This window comes from Euleptes europaea, chromosome 11 (genome assembly GCF_029931775.1).
Source record: "Euleptes europaea isolate rEulEur1 chromosome 11, rEulEur1.hap1, whole genome shotgun sequence".
In the NCBI taxonomy this organism is placed as follows: Eukaryota; Metazoa; Chordata; class Lepidosauria; order Squamata; family Sphaerodactylidae; genus Euleptes; species Euleptes europaea.
This window is the reverse complement of record NC_079322.1, coordinates 75,434,269-75,448,756: the sequence shown is the minus strand read 5'-3', so window position 1 is coordinate 75,448,756 and position 14,488 is coordinate 75,434,269.

The following is a 14,488-nucleotide window of genomic DNA, read 5'->3' as shown; positions in this document are numbered from 1 at the left end:
CAGTGGGTTCTAGATCAAGTCAAGCCTGAACTGACCCTAGAAGCTAAAATGACAACTGAGGCTTTTGTACTTTGGTCACATTATAAGACAAGAGTCACTGGAAAAGATAATCATGCTAGGAAAAGTTGAGGGCAGCAGGAAAGAGGAAGACCCAACAAGAGACTGATTGGCTCTATAAAGGAAGCCATGGCCCTCAATTTGCTAGACCTGAGCAAGGCTGTTAAAGATAGGATGTTTTGGAGGACATTGATTCATAGGGTCGCCATGAGTCAGAAGTGACTTGATGGCACTACACACACACAATTGTAAAACTGAAAGAAGCTTTTGTATGTGAATGGGGGAAAGAGTCAGCCACGCCAAACCACTCTTCCTGAGAAAGCTCTGACTGGAATGGCAGAATGACTTCAGCTGTGCTAACCTAGGTGAATGCATGTCCTCTGTTGGGCCTGTCCGAACCCTCGGGTGGTAAAACCAGAACTGTGTAAAGAAGTTGGAAGGGAGAAGGGAGCAAGGGTCTTTGGGGAGGGCGCTGATCCAAGAAAGGGTGCTGATCCGCTCCCAGTTAAAGGCTAAGCCAGGTTCCCAGTTTGTATGATGGGTACTTGGCAAAGTGCTCCTGATGGCACACAGCCTCTATAACCAGCAAAGGCACCGGCAGTTTTGATACATGCATATGTGTTAGATTCAAGTCCGGTAGCACCTCAGAGTCCAACAAGGCTTTTTTGCGAAGTTTTCAAGAGAAAGCTTTGTATCTGACAAAGAGAGCTTTGCCTCTCGAAAGCTGATCCCCCAAAACTCTTGTTGGTTTTTAAGGTGCTACTGGACCCGAATCTGGCTCTTCTGCTGCAGACCAACGCAGCTACCCTCCTGAAACAGCGTGTATGTGCGTTACAGCAAAGCTAAATTTCGATGGCAGGTCATTACGGTGACTAGGTTGGTAGTGATCAGTGTCCAGTTCAGAAGTTCTTGGATGCTGAGGCTCAATTTGCATGCCGCAAGCTGTTAGGAACCGATGAGTTGGGGCCACATTCCAGGCACAATGCCAAGAGAACAGCCCCTCAATGAGCCTCAAAATCAGGAGGTGACTCCTGGGTATCTCCATAAAATCAGGAGGCATTTCCTGGGTATCTCCGTAAAATCAGGAGGTATCTCCTGGGTATCTCCGTAAAATCAGGAGGCATCTACTAATTTTTTTGATACGTTGAGCTATTCAGTCCTGTGAGCTCCTACCTATAGTCTGCAGTGATATAGCCCAGCGGTGGTTTTACCACTTCAGAACTAGGCCCTTATCTCATACCTTGGATTTGGACATGCTTCAGGCAAATACTGCCACGTGTGGTTTGTTAATACAGGTTGAGTGTCCCTTATCCGAAATGCATGGGACCAGAAGTGTTCTGTATTCCGGATCTGTCTGTATTTTGGAACATTTGCTTCTACATAATGAGATATCTGGGGGATGGGACCCAAGTCTAAACACGAAATTCATTTATGTTTTATATACACCTTATATACATAGCCTGAAGGTGATTTTATACAGTATTTATTATTGTTTTGTGCACATGGAGCATTCGTGGGGAAACTGCAGTTGGCATGCCGTTTTATATCCTTTGTGGGCGCTCAAAAAGTTTTGGATTTTGGAGTATTTTGGAAATCAACTTCAGATAAGGGATACTCAACCTGTATTATTAAACGTCCTTATCTCCGCAGCCACAGGAGAGCAGGTTCTCTGCCTCGTGGACCCTGGTAGGGGGTGCAGAGCCAATCTGCACTCCCCGTTTTTATTTCTGAGCATGTGTATTTCCAATATTATAACTAGAAACCACCAAGCCTCTTTCCATCTCTGCTGCATTGTGGTATTTTAACGTGATATAAGCCGGCCTTTCACGTTTGTGAACCCTTTTGATAACTTTTCTGGGGACGAGTTCGTTTTATTGTGCAAAGTTGTGACTGTTTTTTTCCCTCGGAGCTGTTAGAGTGGACAGATTTCAGGGTATGTTACAGTCTGCTGCAACATGGGCCCTATACCTCCTTCCCATCCTTTAGTGCCAAAACCTCTGTCCTCCCTTCCCAAACATTTCTATACTTCTGGCTTAATAGATGCACTCAGTCTGCTTGTCTCTGCCTTACCCCCATATTCCATTTTATAAATACTTTCCCTGTGAGGAGGATCAGCATGTGTATAAATTATTCAGACTTCTGGTGGGGGGAAGCACTTGGTACAGCCCTCTTCCCTGCTTGTAGAAAGCTAGTGTGTCGGGTCTTTCCCCCTGACGGGCTAACTTTTCGTAAGCAGGGAGTTGATCATATGTTGGAAAGGTCAAACATGCAACTTATTTAAATTATTCCCTCGCTTCTCCGTACAGCTCTAAGGCAGACCCAACGCCAATAAATGTTTGGGATTGGTGCTAAGTAGAAAGCCAGTCTTGCTGAAATGAGAGGGATTTGACTTTTCAGTGGGTTAGGATTTGCACTTTTAGAGAGAACCCCTCCCCCTCAGGATTTGGTTGTCCTTGCCATATTTCTGGCCAATGAAGGTCCTCACTCCCATTTTACACACGAGGAACTGAAGCATAGAGATGTCACCTTGCCTGAAGAGGACTTTGCACCTGTCCCCTCTAGTCTACCGCTCTGTCCTCTTGGCTACAACACATTTTTTTTTTAGAACAAAATAAAGAATCCACTCAAAGATTTGGAGGTTTCTCGTAAAGGCTGCATTTTACTGTTTAACGGGGAAAGGCACACGCTGCCGGAATGTGTGAACAGTGGAAATTTGGGTTTCAGTTTCACTAAGGTGAAAAATCTCAGGGAGAGATCATAGAATTGAACCCTCTTACCCACAAAAGAATTCCCTGCACTGAGAAAGCTAGCATGTCAGGGAGAAGGCCAAGTTATGACCCTTCTTCCTGGCATTTAGCTTTCTGGAAGGATTTTTTTCTTGCACGGTGAGCCTCTGTGGTTGGAATAGCATAGCCCAGACAGTTCTTCAGTGAGAATTATATGTGAGAAAGAAGGACTTTGGTCTGGTAGAACTTCACTGTCTTTGGCCTGGTAGAACTTCTTTGGCCTGGGGACCTGTCTTTGGCCTGGTAGAACTTCACTGACTCATAATACACCTACCAATATTGTGGCAAGATGTATATATTTTTTAAAATCCAGTTGGTAAGAAAGCTTCATCTGCTTTGGCAAGAAAGGGCAGAGGTAAGGGTACATCAGTAAGGGGCATACTGACATATAGATGTCTTTTTTTTAGAAATTCAGGACCAGTTCAAACGCAGCTTGTTAATCTTGAAAAATATTTCCGACACACACACACACCTGCCACCTTTCCGTCTCCTCTTGCCATAGGCCAAGTCATCTTTCCTTCCAAACAAAAGCCGACAAATATCCCAAGAACCAGCAGCATTCGAATTTAATGTTACCTGAAAGATTAGCCAATGACGCATCTTCAACGCATCTGACAAGGATCAGGCGGCAGTCCCTTTTATTTTGAAGCCAAAGATGTTTTGAAGACTTTATGGAAATTGGTACTTTTCCCCCCTTCTGAAAGACGGTTTTGCACTGTATTAAGAAGACTGACCTTTGTGTTGATGATGTCCTTAAAGTCAATTTTTTTTGCATGGATGTATATATGTATATAACTAATGGACAATTAGAATAAATGACATTTTTGTAGTTGCTTGTTGCTTGGTGTTTGTAGACTAAAGGGGGGCTTGGCCGGCAGCCAGGCTGGTACCCCTTCCTCCGTTTGAAGAAGAGCTGGGTTTTATACCCCAATTTTCTCAACCAAAAGGAGTCTCAAACTGGCTTACAATCACTCTTCCCCTCCACAACAGGCACCTTGTGAGGTAGGTGGGGCTGAGAGAGTTCAGAGAGAACTGTGACTAGCCCAAGGTCACCCAGCAGGCTTCATGTGGAGAAGTGGGGAATCAAACCTGGTTCTCCAGATTAGAGTTCGCCACTCATGTGGAGGAGTGGGGAATCAAACCGCTCTTAACCACTATACCACGCTGGCTCTCTTGTCTTTCCCCAGAGCCCAGAGTGGCTGGGAATGATTCTGGTGGGGAGCATGGCTCATCTGCTTGGTATGCGGAACATCCCAGGTTCAATCCCCAGCATCCCCAGTTGACAAGGATCAGGCGGCAGGTGATGTGAAAGACCTTTCTCCCTGAGACCATGGAGAATGGCTGCCAGTCTGAGTAGACAATGCTGACCCTGGTGGACCAAGGATCTGATTCTGTATAAACCAGATTCATATGTCTATGTTTTCAGGAAATATTTAGGGGAGGGGCTGTGGCTCAGTGAAAGAGCATCTGCTTGGCATGCATTATGTTACATGCATGCATTATGTTACATGCATTATGTAACATTATGTTACATACTTTGGAGTGGTGGTGGACTCTGATCTGGAGAACCGGGTTTGATTCTCCACTCCACATGAGCGGCGGAGGCTAATCTGGTGAACCGGATTTGTTTCCCCACTCCTCCACGTGAAGCCAGCTGGCTGACCTTGGGCTAGTCACAGCTCTCTTAGAGCTCTCTCAGCCCCACCTACTTCACAGGGTGTCTGTTGTGGGGAGGGGAAGGGAAGGGGATTGTAAGCCGGTTTGATTCTGCCTTAAGTGGTAGAGAAAGTCGGCCTATAAAAACCAATTCTTCTACTACTACTACTTGGAAAAGATTGACTACCACATGCTACTCTGGACTCCAGGGAGGAAAAGGTGCAACAGTCCACACTGGATTGATTTTTGTCTTTATTTTGACTAAATGTCAACTGCAGCGTTAGTTTGAAAAAAAAAAAGCACAAATTTCAACCTATTTGGGTATTTATTTTGAGCAAATGTCATCTCGAGAAGCTGCCTTACACTGAATCAGACCGGCAGCGGCTCTCCAGGGTCTCAGGCAGAGGACTTTCACATCGCTTCTTTGCCCAGTCCTTTAACTGGAGATGGTGGGGATTGAACCTGGGACCTCCTGCATGCCAAGCGGATGCTCCACCACCGAGCCACAGCCCCTCCCCACAGGTGTGGTGCCCTCCCTCACTAGACATCTTTAAGCAGAGGTGGGGCACCCTCTTTCACTGATGCTCTATAGGATTGCCAGCTCCAGGTTGGGAAATACATATATAGTGTGTTTAGATACTTTGTATGTTAGGTTGGTAGCTTTATATAAAAATATGTGCACTTTGTATACACTTCGCTCCTGTGCTGGTTTCCTCATCCGCCCGATATTAGTACAGTGGTGCCTATTTCTCCTCCACCATCTGGAGTCTGGCAACCCTAATGCTTTAGTTTTGGATTTCCAGCACTGGGCAGAGGGTTATCCTATTAATTAATTTATTTAAAATATTTATATGCCCGCCTCTTCAGAGCTTTGCTCGAGGAAGCTTACAATTAAAAAAACCACAGTATAAAACACAAGCCGTTAGACATACGCAGCATAAAAGCTGCCCATAAAACAGAGCAGACTATGAAAAAGCTAATAAGATAAAGATCCTGTGTGTGTGTAAAGTGCCATCAAGTCATATTTGTCTTATGGGACCTTGTAGGGTTTTCAAGGCAAGAGACGTTCGGAGGTGGTTTTGCCATTGCCGGTCTCCGTGTGGGAGGACTGAGGGAGTTCTGAGAGAACCGTGACTGGCCCAAGGTCACTCAGCAGGCTGCATGTCAAGGAGCAGGGAATCGATCCTATAAGCTGTAAGCTCAGGCCTATTCTACAAAGCCATTTTTGAGGGTTTCCTGTCTTTAAATATCTTTTGAAAGGGCTCTGTGCAGTTTTAACAATTGGTTATAAGCAGGGCTTTTTAATGGTGGTATTTAGTGTTACTGAGTACCAGTACTTCTTGGGGGCGGGGGTCTCTCCCAAGTCCTGAGGGGGGGGGAATGAGTGGAAATTGATGCAATTGTATAGATTAATATCTGCACCACAATTTTCATATACAAAAAGCCCTGTTTTTTAAAAATATGTATATTGATGTAGCCACGTTGATTGAAAGAAGAAAAAGAAGAGAAGTTGGTTTTTAGACCCTACTTTTCTCTACCTTTAAGGAGCCTCAAAGTAAATTAGAATCACTTTCCCTTCCCCTCCCCACAACAGACACCCTGTGAGGTAGGTGGGGCTGAGAGAGCTGTGACTAGCCCAAGGTCACCCAGCTGACTTCATGTGGAGGAGCGGGGAAACTAACTTGGTTCTCCAGTTTAGCATCCGTCGCTCATGTGGAGGAGTGGGGAATCGAACCCGCTGATCCAGATTAGAGTCTGCCAGTCAGGTGGAGGAGTGGGGCTGAGGCCAAGTGGTAGAGCATCTGCTTGGCATGCAGAAGGTCCCAGGTTCAATCCCCGGCATCTTCAGTTAAAGAGACGAGGCAAATAGGTAATGGTAAAGACCGCAGCCTGAGACCCTGGAGAGCCGCTGCCTGCCTGAGTAGACAATACTGACTTTGATGGACCAAGGGTCTGATTCAGTATAAGGCAGCTCCATGTGCGTTCATGGGAATAGAACCTGGTTCTCCAGATTAGAGTCCGCCACTCTTAACCACTACGCCACGCTGGTGTAATAAAACGGATTTTAAAAGTATAGTTAACGAATTATAGTAAAATGTGATTTTTAATTAAAGATATAATAAGTGAATTTTTATGAATTGTCACAACATTCCATCGGAAGTCCAATGGTGAAGGGCACTGTGGTGGGGGGTGGGATTTGGATTCAGGGCAATATGGGGTTTTTATAACAATGTATTAGTAGTTAATAAGTGCTCTGTATATGTATTTTTTTCCCTTTTTGATTTTGTGTATTTTATGTTTTTTTTCTTTCCTTTCCTTTTTTTTGCATGTTTCATTATAAAAATCCAATAAAATATACATACATACATACACACACACACACACACACACACACACACACATATATATAAAAAGACCGCAGCCTGAGATCCTGGAGAGCCGCTGCCAGTCTGAGTAGACAATACTGACTTTGATGGACCAAGGGTCTGATTCAGTATAAGGCAGCTCCATGTGCATTCAGGGGAATAGAACCTAGTTCTCCAGATTAGAGTCCGCCACTCTTAACCACTACGCCACGCTGGTGTAATAAAACGGATTTCAAAAGTATAGTTAACGAATTATAGTAAAATGTGATTTTTAATTAAAGATATAATAAGTGAATTTTTATGAATTGTCACAACATTCCATCGGAAGTCCAATGGTGAAGGGCACTGTGGTGGGGGGTGGGATTTGGATTCAGGGCAATATGGGGTTTTTATAACAATGTATTAGTAGTTAATAAGTGCTCTGTATATGTATTTTTTTTCCTTTTTGATTTTGTGTATTTTATGTTTTTTTTCCTTTTCTTTCCTTTTTTTTGCATGTTTCATTATAAAAATCCAATTATATATATATATATAAGGCAGCTCCATGTGTGTTCATGGGAACAGAACCCAGTTCTCCAGATTAGAGTCCGCCACTCTTAACCACTACGCCACGCTGGTGTAATAATAACACCACATACATGTTTCAATAACAGACGTTTCAAGCAATCTTGACCCCAAAATCTTGTCTTAGCATGGCACAATGCTTATGGAATCCTCCCCTGCTCGCCTCCCTTCCAGACACAAGAGGGCACCTGTATACCGACCAAGATTTTAAAGAGAAGTAGGACAGACCGTACCCCTACCAGCTGTCCTGGTTTTTCTTCCCGCTGTTCATAACAAGATGCGTTCAGCGTGTTTTCCCCTGCGGGTCAAAGAAATATCAGAACAGAATCGTAGAGGCTTTGCAATGGCCCACTATCTCTTGAATACATTTTTATATCGATTGGGTGGGGTTCGTTCTCCTTCGTTCCCTTTCTATCCTCACCACAAGCCTGAGAAATAGGTTAGGGAGAGCGAGAGTCCACCCTGTGCAAGACTTTGGCCACGAGGGCCTTTTATGCATGGCTGTTTCCCTCGGGGTAACCCCTCTGACGACCTCGGGTCTTTGGATTATGCATGCCGTTTCCGACCATCAGATGTTGCCTTGCTCTTCCCCCCTGTGTTTCCCTGCGTTTTGAAATTCGAGATAAAACAGGTCCCTGAAAACGCGGGCACAATGCAGAGAAACACAGGGGGAGAGCGAGGCAACCTCTGACAGTCAGAAACGGCATGCATAATTCAAACAAAAACCCATAGTATCATAGAGTTGGAAGGGACCACCGGGGTCATCTAGTCCAACCCCCTGCACAATGCAGGAAATTGACAACTACCTCCCCTCCACACCCCCAGTGACCCCTACTCCATGCCCAGAAGATGGCCAAGATGCCCTCTGTCTCATGATCTGCCTAAGGTCATAGAATCGACATTGCTGACAGATGGCCATCTAGCCTCTGCTTAAAAACCTCCAGGGAACGAGAGCTCACCACCTTCCGAGGAAGCCTGTTCCACCGAGGAACCACTCTGTTAGAAAATTCTTCTTAATGTCTAGATGGAAACTCTTTTGATTTAATTTCAACCCGTTGGTTCTGTTCCGACCTTCGGGGACAACAGAAAACTACTCGGCACCCTCCTCTATATGACAGCCCTTCAAGTACTTGAAGATGGTTATCGTATCACCTCTCAGTCGTCTCCTCTGCAGGCTAAACATCCCCAGCTCCTTCAGCCTTTCCTCATAGGACTTGGTCTCCAGACTCTAAGTTGTCAGAGGGGTGAAGGCGAGGGAAACAGCCATGCAGAAAAGTCCAAGGTGAATGGGGATTCGGTTGGCTCAATTTGCATGACCCATGGTCAGACGGCAGCTGAAGGGAAGCTTATTTCCTTTGCCCCTCTGGGTCCCATTCGGATTGGGATTGTGGTGTGGAAGCGGGGGGTTCTGCCTTTCCTCCTGCATCATTTCTCCAACCTGAAATGGCTCTGAGGGGGTGCTATGACCCTCTCGAGGGGCTGTAGAAACTGCACGGGGTGCTGAATGCCCTTTCTAAACAGCACTTCTCTTTTTTTGCTGTCAAGTCAAGCTGACTTATGGCAACACCATAGGGTTTTCAAGGCCAGAGACGTTCAGAGGTGGTTTGCCATTAGGGTTGCCAACCTCCAGGTACTAGCTGGAAATCTCCTGCTATTACAACTGATCTCCAGCCGATAGAGATCAGTTCACCTGGAGAAAAGGGTCGCTTTGGCAATTGGACTCTATGGCATTGAAGTCCCTCCCCTCCAGAAACCCACCCTCCTCAGGCTCTGCCTCAAAATCCTCCTGCCGGTAGTGAAGAGGGACCTGGCAACCCTATTTGCCATCACCTGCCTCTGCGTCACAACTAGGATTGCCAACCACCAGGTGGTGGCTGGAAAGGGGATGTGGCTCAGTGGTAGATCCTCTGTTTGGAATGCAGAAGGTCCCAGATTCAATTCCCGGCATCTCCAGTTAAAGGGACCAGGCAAGTAGGTGATGGGAAAGACCTCAGCCTGAGACCCTGGAGAGCCACTGCCGGTTTGATGGACCAAGGGTCTGATTCAGTATAAGGCAGCTTCATGTGTTCATGAGATCTCCTGGTATTACAACTGATCTCCAGCCAATAGAAGTCAGTTCACCTGGAAAAAATGGCCACTTTGGCAATTGGACTCTGAGGCAGTGAATTCCCTCCCCCTCCAAACCCCGCCCTCCTCAGGCTCTGCCCCAAAATCTCCAGGTATTTCCTCTCAACCCAGAGCTGGCAACCCTAGTCATGACCCTGGTGTTCTTTGGAGGTCTCCCATCCAAATGCTAGCCAGGGTCAGGGCTGAGAGTGTGTGACTGGCCCAAGGCCACCCAGCAAGCTCCCGTGGCGTGGGTGGGGATTTGAACCTGGGGTTTCTCTGATCGTAGTCCAACACCTTAACCACTACACCACACTGGCTAGATGGTAAATAAGTCTTGCCTTGTATCGGGGTGGTGGGTAAGGAAGAGAACCTTATTTTCTACATGAAAGGAGTCACGCAGGCACTTTAAAAAAGAGATATTGACATGAACAAGAATTTCCTGCAAGAATCATGCAAATCCAATTTGATAGTTCTCTGTCAGTAGATGGAGTACCATTAATACTGCTAAAAGATATACTTCGTCACTTGGTTGCAAAGAGGAATACTTACAAAGATTTCACTATGATATTAAGAAAAAATGGAATAAAATACGCTTGGCTTACTCCACAAGGTCTTACCTTCACCTATAAACAGAACAGATGTGCTGTCAATTCATTGGCAGAGGTTGAGAGATTTCTGTTAAGAACTGGCAGATCCTAACCAAGGAAGAGAACAAGAGGAAGCACGACAGGATGAAAACCCAAGTTTGCAAGAAGCAGTAACTGGAAACCATGGTCACCAAGAGACTATACCAAGAAAGCAAGAAAAAATCAACAGAAATCCTAGACAGAAAAAGTCGTTCAAGAAGAAGGGTTAAAGGGTTGGAGGGTACTGAAATGATGGGGGAAAGGGGAGGTGTGAGGGAATAACAATGAGTTTTTTAATTTACTTATCATTGTAAAGAATTTATAGATCTATCCTTTTCTCAGGAGTTATTATGTAACCTACTAGCATTTTTTAATTTTTTTTTAATTTAAATTGACAATATTAGTGATTAGGTTATATATGACAGTGGGTATATAATGGATATTAGGAATAAATAGAAAATTATAAATAATTATATACTAGTTTAGTAAGAATAGATAATTTTTAATATAAAGGAGTGACTAGATTATGAATGGTAAGAGGAAGCTGTGGGGGAGAGTCCAAACTAGATGTATTTAACAATGAAGGTATACATTAAGCTATATATTGCTATTTACTAACATATGGAAAGATAAGCTTTATGAAATACCGAATAAGATAGATTGTGTTATTATGGGAAAAGCAATAAAAAGTAATTAAAAAAAAAAGAATTTCCTGCAAGTGAAATATACAAAGTTAGCAAAATGAAAATGGGTTGTCCACTTTTCAAGTTTGGGGATGAATAATTTTCTCTTGCGGCAGCTTTGCCTTTAAGAAAGACCACCGTCGGGTTTTGAGAGACAGCAATGTCTATCTTCTCGATCACATTTCATATGCCTCTGTCTTATTCACTGTCAAGTTTTCATTTTGTTTCTCTTTTAGCTTCTTTTAAAAACCTGGCAGTTAACTCTTCTTGAAACCCTCGCTAAAGTGTGGCCGAGGCAACTCTTTCTCCATCCCGAATCGATTGCTCCTCTGTTCAATGTGCATTTGGCTGGAACATCTGAATAATTCAGGCCATAGAAAAGGTTACCCCAAAGCCCTGTTATCTGCAAGGTTGTTTAGCGCCAGAGACCCAATCCTGGTCATCACTGAAGCTACCCCCATGGCGATCCACTTCACTATACTGTAGCTCAGTGGTGTAGTGGTTAAGAGTGGTGGTTTGGAGTGGTGGACTCTGATCTGGAGAACCGGGTTCGATTCCCCACTCCTCCACATGAGTGGCGGAGGCTAATCTGGCGGAGGCTAATTTGGTTTCCCCACTCCTCCACATGAAGTCAGCTGGGTGACCTTGGGCTAGTCACAGCTCTCTCAGCCCCACCTACCTCACAGGGTGTCTGTTGTGGGGAGGGGAAGGGAAGGTGAATTGTAAGCTACTTTGAGACTCCTTAAAGGTAGAGAAAAGTAGGGTATAAAAACCAACTTCTCTTTTTTTTCTTCTTTCAATCAACGTGGCTATATCAATATACATATTTTTAAAAAACAGTGCTTTTTGTATATGAAAAATGTGGTGCAGATATTAATCTATACAATTGCATCAATTTCCACTCAATCTCCCCCTCAGGACTTGGGAGAGACCCCCGCCCCCAAGAAGAACGTGTACTCAGTAACACTAAAGGGGAAGGGAAGGTGATTGTAAGCCGGTTTGATTCGTCCTTAAGTGGTAGAGAAAGTCGGCATATAATAATCAACTCCTCTTCCTCTTCCTCCTCTTCTTCTTCATGTCTGACCTGAAACTACCTTCAGCTCTGGCATGAGGATCTGCCCGTCTTTCCCACAATGTCGAAAGCTGCCATTCCCCAATTAATATGGCCAGGAGAGAACCGCGAGCATGTCATGAGAAACCAATCAGCCTGTCAATCATAGAGCTGAAAGCTTCACTTTTAATCGAGATCCTTTGCAAGTTCCCAAACCTGCCTCTGTGCGACCTGTTGAAACTGAGGCATAAAGCCACAAAGCTGAGATCCCTCCCCTCCCCAAACCCTGCCGTCCCCAGGCTTTCTCCCCCAAATCTCCAGGAATTTCCTAACCCAGAATTGTCATGCATGTCTGGGAAAGTGGCTCTAAATAAAACAACGAAATCTATTTATTATAAAGCACTTATGCACATGTTCAAAACAAGCCCTTATGGCAACAGATACCGGTAGGGTTGCCAACCTCCAGGTACTAACTGGAGATCTTTTGGAATTACAACTGATCTCCAGCCAATAGAGATCAGTTCACCTAGAGAAATTGGTCGCTTTGGAAGGTGGACTTCATGGTATTGTACCCCTTTGAAATCCCTCCCCTTCCCAAACCTCCCCTTCCTCAGGCTCTGCCCCAAAAATCTCCAGGAAGAAGAAGAAGAAGAAGAAAAAGAAGAGTAGGAGTAGGAGTTGGTTTTTAGATGCCGACTTAAAGAATCAAACTGGCCTTCAATCACCTTCCCTTCACCTCCCCACAACAGACACCTTGGGAGGTAGGTGAGGCTGAGAGAGTTAGAAGAGAACTGTTTCTAGACCAGGGTCACCCAGCAGGCTTCATATGGAAGACCATATGACTCTTCACATAGAGTCCAATGGCCAAAGCAGCCACTTTCTCCATTTTCTATCGGCTGGAGATCAGTTGTAATAGTGGGAGATCTCCAGCTAGTACCTGGAGGTTGGCAACCCTAAGGGGAACTGATCTTTGTAGTCTGGTAACTCCAGGAATCCAGCCCCCAACTGGAAGTTGGCAACCCAGCTGCAGGGATATGGCAGGAGGGCAGGTTTGTCTATTCCAGTTAATCGCTTGGTGCCCACCTCCTCCGTGAAGCCAGAAATCCAATATTGTTGGCAACCCTCCAGCTTAGATCAGTTGTGACAGTCTCCGCCATGAGATTAAAACCATTTGTCAATCAGCAGCTACAGAGAAACCCATTATCTGTTGACAAATGCACACCTCTAGCAATGGTAAAGGCCGTGACATTTCCCTGGCTGCGTCTTCTCCCTACTTGGGCCTGTGCGCAATGCTGTGGATTGCTAAACAATAGGCCGGACGCGCCCTTGGTATTTTACAGCTCCTTTTGATAGCATGTCTGTAATTCAGGTCGCCATCCTCCAGGTGGGGCTTGAAAATGTCCCAGGGACATAAGAACGGCCCTGCTGGATCAGATCCAGGCCCATTGAGTCCAGCAGTCTGTTCACACAGTGGCCAACCAGGTGTCTCTAGGAAGCCCACAAGCAAGACGACTGAAGCAGCATTTATCCTACCTGTGTTCCACAGCACAGAACAGAACAGGCATGCTCCTCTGATCCTAGAGAATAGGGATGCATCATGACTAGTATGCATTTTGACTTGTAGCCCCGGACAGCCCTCTCATAAGAAGGTAAGAAATGCCATACTGGATCCATCATTCCAGCAGTCTGTTCACACAGTGGCCAACCAGCCTCCAGGAAGCCCACAAACAAGACCTCTGCAGCAGCATTATCCTGCCTGTGTTCCAAAGCACCTAATATAATAGGCATACTCCTCTGACAATGGAGAGAATAGGTATGCATCACGACTAGTATCCATTTTGACTAGTAGCCATGAATACCCCTCTCCTCCATGAACAAGTCCACTCCCCTCTTCAACCTTCCAAGTTGGCAGCCATCACCACATCCTGGGGCAGGGAGTTCCACCATTTAACTATGTGTTGTGTGAAGAAAGACTTCCTTTTATCTGTTTAGAATCTCTCACCCTCCAGCTTCAGCAGATGACCCAGCATTCTAGTAGTATGAGAGAGGGAGAAAAGCTTCTCCACTCTCTCCATACCAGGCATAATCTTATAGACCTCTATCATGTCTCTTCCTTTCCAAGCTAAGCAGCCCTAAGCATTTTTTTCCTCTCCTCATAGGGCAGTTGCTCTAATCCCATGTTTTGTGGGTGGGCTTTTGGTCATACCTATCAAATGCACGAGGCATAGAGAATCTTGGTTTTGGACTTGCTCCCATAGATGAATGCGAGTTTGCAAAACCAAAGTCTCTCCCCTCTTTCTCAAAACAAAATTTGTGCTTTTGCCTCTGGGTCTCCCTCTGGTTCAAGCGAAGCCTGCCTGTAGCAATGTAGCACAAATCAGGGAGAGAGATTTATTTCCCTGCCAGATCGTGGCCATCTGCTTCCTTGGCAGACTCCACAGAAAGACTATGAAACTGTCAGTTCGGATAGAATTGTCCCATTTTTAACCATCTCCTAAATGTTCCCCGTGATCGTCGCTGCTGTGATGCTAGAAAGCTAGAAATAAAGAGCCATTCAGGGAAGTTAAGGAATCTTGCCTGGAGTCATGCG